We start from the raw sequence: 6,873 nt of genomic DNA on the forward strand, positions 1-6,873 counted from the left end.
CTTTTAATGCTGCCTCCCTGCTACATCTGTTTAGGAGCCTACCATAATGTCCAATCTGAACACCTTTATCTGTGGAAGAAAATAACAGAGGAAAATGCCCTGAAACATCACTGGAAGAACACCCATGCAGTATCTTTTACAACACAAACAGCGGTGAAACTCTGGACAGTCAACACATGTGGTCATGTTACACTACAGTCCCAAACCATTCTGGTTGTTGTAACAAAGTCCTGTGGCCTGAGACTTTGGTCAAAAAAAGAAATCTACTACTCAGATCTGGATGTGAAAATGCAAGAATACATGCTGACCATTTAGGTGACTGGTAAGATTCCACTTCATAGATGGCTGTTCACTCTAATCTCAGAGTGTAGATGGGGCAAGGCAGCTTCCTCAGTCCTCTCTCATGAAGGTCCTGACTCCATTCATCAGAGCTCCACTCTGGGACGAACTCTCCTGAGGCCAGGAATTCTAACACTATAATATGAGTCTCAAATTTTAATGTGTGAGTTTTTGAGTGACATAGTCTCTCATAGAAGCACCAAACTAATAAAATCATGTTTCTGTCCAGCTGGAAGGCTACTCCAGCAGACCTCCCCAAACTGAGGATCCCTATAGTCTTGTAGAAACTTTCCAACTTTGGGAGCAGAAAAAGGATGCAAGTACTTCAGAGCAAACCGAATACCTTGTATAGTAAACAGGTTCCAGCCTAAATTCTGAACTAAGATGCCCATATAATTTAATATTAATTCCTCTTGTTGCTTACAAATAACAACTATTCTCATTTTCTAGGGCCTGAATTTGTTTTCTACTCATAATGGTTGCTTGTTTCATGTTTACACTCATAATTCCTGGAACTTGATGGAATAAGAAGTAAGGATAATTTTTTCATGTTGGATGCTGACATGGTAAGATTCATCCTTATCTCTCCTCCTGTGCACAGGTGGAACATATGTAGGGAAAGTGTTGATTCTCTCTAGTTCCATGCAGGTGTGAGATCAGAACTACACAAACCCATCCTGTGAACAGTATCCTTTTTAACCTTGTCAAGGATTATAAAAACCAGAATGAGGATCCTTACCTGAAGTTAAACAGCCATTCCTGACTTGCTGAAAAGTCTGTCCTGCTCTCACCAGACTCCACAATAAAGTGAAAAATTGTTTCATAGTCCCTTTTTGTGTGTGATATTACCATCCTGGACACCTGTACCAAGTTAGGGTGGGGGTCACTCTACACCTACATGCTGTCAACTGCTATTGGTGTCATGAACATGGAGTCAAGTCAACACTGTCTCCCCCAGGGCAGTTTTCCTCTGGCATTGGGCTCATATGCCTTTGTGCCCACCATTCAGCATTCATGGGTCTGTTGTTGGCTGGCTTGGACTCTGAGCTGTGTGGGGCTGAGCTGCACTGTTGAGTCCCGCCAAACGTCTGGTTGGATTTCACTGATGTGGGTCATGAAGATTTGATGATTCAACTATGATTCATTAGGGTAACATTAAGCAAATGTTGTGACTTTATGCCTCCTGTGTGTGTGCAAATGTTTTCCTCCTATTACACCAAGCCACTGAAATTCACATAGCTAGGAAGTAAGCATGGGAACATGAAGAAAGTCAGGCTCCCAGAGATAAACTGCTGTGTGGAGAATTAATCCCACACCTGCCAGGAAACCAACAGTTAATATGCATTTGCAGCTGTTCTTGTACTGAACCCAGTACTCAAAGTGCCCTACGCGCCCCCTGGTGTCCTGAGAATCCCCTGCAGGTCAGCCTGCTTTTCTCCTTCAGGGAGGTGTGTGTCTGAGCCCACAACGACTTCCCCTCACTGTGTCTCTCACAAAGTAATACACGGCCCTGTCCTCAGCTCCCAGGTTGTTCATTTGCAGGTAGAGCTTGTTCTTGCCATTATCTCTGGAGATGGTGAATCGGCCTTTCACAGAGTTGGCATACTATGTACTACCACCATCAATATTAATTGCCGAAACCCATTCCAGCCCCTTCCCTGGAGCCTGGTGGACCCAGCTCATCTAGTAGCTACTGAAGGTGAATCCAGAGGCCACACAGAAGAGTCTCAGAAACCACCCCCCAGGCTTCACCAAGCCTCCCCCAGACTCCACCAACTGCACTTCACACTGGACATCTTCAAACACAAAGATATCAGGTCAGAAAACTCTTGCCTGTCCACTTACCTTTCAGATGTATCCACTCACATACTCAGTGTCTCCAATTCTCTAGAGATTACCTGTTAAAACAGCAACAAAGAAAACCCAACTGAGCCCAAACTCCATGGTGAGTGGTCTCTGTTCTGTCCTGAGAAGAAACTGAGAACATGTGGGAATGCTCGGCTGGTCTCCTTTCCCAGAGCTGTAGGGTTGGGGCTCAGCTGCTTTTCACGAGCAGAGGAATCCTATTTCCATGCCATGCTGTGATGTCATAGACTGTGCTAGAACCTGGAATTTGCTTCCAGAATGTCATATGTGTGATGCTGGGCCAGAGACAAGAACAAAAATTTCCCTTTACTTTCATGTATTTACTTTTCCCCAAGCACAAGTCCAGTTTCCACAAATAAGTGAATGTTCTAAAACTTGGTAGGCATCACCTTGTCTAAATCCCCAAAAGTAACCCTCACCAAGGATTCCAAGAAGGCACCTCAATGAAACACTTCACTCAGAGGACAAGGAGGCTCCAAGTGGGTCCCCTGCTCAATCACAACAATCAACAGGAGCCCTTTCTACAGCATCTTCTCTGCCTCTTCCCCACAGTGTATCTGGTATCCTGAAACCTTCCGTGAGTTTCTGATGTGCCCATGGCAGCATCAGCCCTGGTCTCAGATCCTCACTGTATATGATGAAGCCAGGAAGCCCATCATCCTGCCATCTTCTCTGCTCAGCCAAACCGTCCCACCCACCATGGTTTGTGACACACTCACCATGCGGGTCATACCACTGTGATTCTCACACAGTAAAACACAGCCAAGTCCTTGGCTTTGAGACTGATCAGCATGAAGTAGTCTGTGCTCATGGACATGTCTGCAGTCATGGTGACTCTGCTCTGGCACTTCTGCGTGTACTTCCCTTCACTATCATGAGGGTGATTCGCCCATCCTCTCAAGCACTTGTCCTTGGGCCTTTTACACCTGCTGTATCCAGTGTCTGATGAAGGTGTATCCAGAATCCTTCCAGAAAATATGCACTGAGGTTTCCTCTACTCAGCTGCTGACAACACCAGCTGCACCTGGGAGTGAACAACTATGGAGCAGAGACAGGAGTTTGTGGAAAAGCTCATTGAATGTCCCTGGTCCTGTAAATCCATGGACTGGAGAGCTCCTTATCTGTAGGCTCCAAGGAATAGGCCTCTCCAGCTTCTGTCTATGGTGAGAGGCTGGACAATCAGGACTCATGTAGGGGAGGGTGTTTGCAATTGATGCTCAGGGTACAGAAAGACCCACATTTAACATAGTCTAGTTCTCATTTGCATATGCAGACAGCAGAGGGCTTCATAGCTGAAGACTTGACCCCACCTGAGAGAAGGTAGAGGACACAGAGACAATGATCTGAGGGAGTCTAAGGGTCCACGTCCTACACGGAGTTATAGAATATGGGTCCCCTGGCAGACCTCTGAGCTCTGTGCTTGTATAACTCCTCTCACTGAGGAACAAGCTTGTCACTGTGCACCCACATTTGAGAGACATCGAGACCTTCTGGACCAAACCTGGGCTTTATTGTCTAAATGTCTTCTTCCTGGATCAGTGTGTCTCAAAAACTCTTCACCTAGTGAGTTAATAAAACAATCCCTGTTCACACTACCTTACCATTTAAAGATAAAGAAGCCCTAGAAATAGCATAGACTCTGGTTCTCATGTATCATGGAGTTCAGGGAATACCCTGATAGAATAGGATATTTACAGTCACCACATGTCCAAATATTTTTTTAGAGGCCTTCATGAAAAGAAAAAGACACAGGTCCTCACAGGAAAGTCCTCCCAGCTCCCTCCACAACTGCTCCTGGGACAGCTGATCCCAGCTTCTGGGTCCTTCCCACTCCCTGATGACAGGTTTGCATCATGCTGGGGCAGTTCCTGTTGAGTCTCAAAGAGCATCCCTAGTCCGGAATTCAGTGTTGTGTCCTGACTTCCAGAAACTCCCTCAGGGACACTGTGTGCTTTAATTCTCTGGACAGAAAGAACTGACCTTACTGTATCTGCCAGATGCACTAACACAGGCAACACCCATTGGCCTTGAAGTTCTTGGGAGGCTTGGAGGTCTCTGATGTCCTCAATTGCTCTGGGAGAAGGTCCCACTTGAGTTTTTCTGCATGTGGCTCAAATCACACTGCGCTTCTACTGTTCAATGAGTGACAAACACTAACGGCTGGTTTTCATGAAAATGTCCTCCAAGTCTTCCTTCTTTGCTGCACTTGTCACTTGGAAAGGACCCCCAACGGATTCCAGGTCTCACGGTGTGTCTTTTGATTCAAGGTTATCTCTGTGTGAGACACCCAAATTGTTTGTTTGTTTATTATTGGTGCTCCATTCACATGGCTATCTTCCTTTCTGACCATGTACCCCATGGACCTCAGACTCCGCATCCCACATGGAGACAGACTCACTGCTCAGGAACCCACATCTGCACCTCTTGGTCCCTGCAGGAATCAGCATCTCCTCCTGCACCTGGATTCCTGATTAAACCCTGATGGACTTGTCAACAATGGTCAAGGCATCAGGAATAGAATTATGACACCCCTAGCTCTGGCTGGTGTAGCTCAGTGTATTGAGCACTGGACTGCAAACTACATGATCGCGGTTTGATTTCCAGTCAGTGCACATGCCTGAGTTGTAAACCAGTTCCCAGGAGGGGACACATGAGAGGCAACCCCACACTGATATTTCTCTCCCTCTCTCCCTCCCTTCCCCTCTAAAGATAAATAAATAAAATATTTACAAAAAATTAAAAAATAAAGAGTAAATCTACTCCCAATTGTGTGATTATATAAAAAATAATTATGACACCCCTGGTTGTTACTCAAACTCCTTTTCAAAGGATCCATTCTCTAGGCCTGGTAATTGAAGCACTGTGGTGATGCTCCCTATGCGGGCTCTGCATCCTCCAAATCCAGTAGCCCATCAGGCACGGAGTTCTCCCTTAGTTCCAGGGACAGACATGAGCATCAGTTTTGGTTTTCACTGTGTGTACTGAGGAAGTCTGCATTTTTCACAGGACCTTGGACCAATGCTGGATTTCTCCAGGATCTTTCAGGTATGTGTGCCACCTGAAGCATATCTGAAAGTCAGTTCAGGCACTGCAAGTTTATCCTCCATGTAGATGCTGTCATCATGCGTTGTCACACTTGGGAACTGCATCAAGTAAATGGTATTTCTAAAGAAGTATTCACAGTAATCTGATAAATCACATAGATCTCTATCATTTCAGGAAATATACATCACTAATATGTGCACTAAGCAAGGTTTCTGAGTCAGCATAGCTCCTGAACACAGGCAGCAGGGTGGTGCTTGCAGAGTTGGAGGAGGAAATTGGGAGGTGTTTCCTGGCTGGCAGTTTCCATCATGAGGTGGAATCACAGCTGGTAGTCTGAAGTAGAGCTCAAGCATGGAATGAGTCACAGTGTGTTTTACTGTCAGGAATTTGTGGTGGACACATCACATGTGAAGGGTTCTTACTGTGAAAAGTTGTAGGGAGAGGGGACATGTTATAATAGAGTGGAAGCAGCCATTACAGAAAAATCACTTGGCATACCTTCGCTGTCCATCCTGTGCAGGGTGTAGACTCAGCACAGTCACCTTCACACTGGGTCCCCAACACAGCATTTCACACAACTGTTTGCATGGAAAACAGGAGGAGGTAACCTGACTAAGGGACTGAAATTTGCAGACAACTTTCTATATTTTCATCACCATGTGGAGGTAAAGACTGACAAAGCTTGTCTGCTGTGATAGAAGTTCCTCCCCACCATTCCTACACCTGCATCCCTCCCTTCTCACACACACCCCATGCCTTCAAACCAGTCACAGCAGAATTGGGGGTTCTTTCTTAGCTGTGCATCCCAAAGGGCATTTCTTTGTGATCTCACATGAACACTGGTTGCTGCTCACTTGTCTTTTGTATTACAATATCATTACAATACTTCAAAGGAAATCCTGCTCTAAGCAACTACATAGAACTACCTTGAGGAAGTCATGCTGAGTGAAGTGAGCACAGTTGAGCAAACAACGAATGGTTACTCATGCATTGGAAATGCAGGCAATGCAGAAGCACCAGAAAAAGACAGCATGGTGGTTGCCCAGAGCTGGTGGGGGAGCATGGGGAGTTGCCTTTCCAGGGGAGAAGCATCATGTGAAGTAGGTGGTTAGGTTCTAGAGGTCATTTGATCACCACTGCACTGGGGGTTATCAAGAAGTATTTGTATTTGGTTTGTGCCAAAGGTAGATCTAATATGGAGTTCTCACTACAACACAAAAGGTCAGACAAGACTTCACCTCAAGTGTGAGGGCATGAAGAGTTACAAGGGCTTCTGTCAGAGTCAGAATGAAGAAACTACCTTTAAATGTTTTCCCATGACTGAAGTTGGTCCTACTGGAATGTGGACGATGAAGAATTTACACCAGAACAGACACCAACAGTGGCAACAGCTGGACAACATACACAAAGACAAAGTGTTCTTCATTCAAGCCCAAGCTGCTGGCTGATGATGTTGAGATCCAGGCAGGTGCCACCAAATGACAGTGGGGCCCAATTGACCCCACTCCTGGGATGGAGGCTTTGTCCTGGACCCAGCAACCCTGGGACTCTGGTTCACTGACTGCCTCATGCTGACTTGCTGGCAGGGTTCACCCATCAGGACAGGTGGTCACTAGCTGCCAT

Source organism: Sturnira hondurensis, unplaced genomic scaffold (genome assembly GCF_014824575.4).
Source record: "Sturnira hondurensis isolate 20B ecotype Veracruz unplaced genomic scaffold, ASM1482457v3 Scaffold0012092, whole genome shotgun sequence".
Lineage (NCBI taxonomy): Eukaryota > Metazoa > Chordata > Mammalia > Chiroptera > Phyllostomidae > Sturnira > Sturnira hondurensis.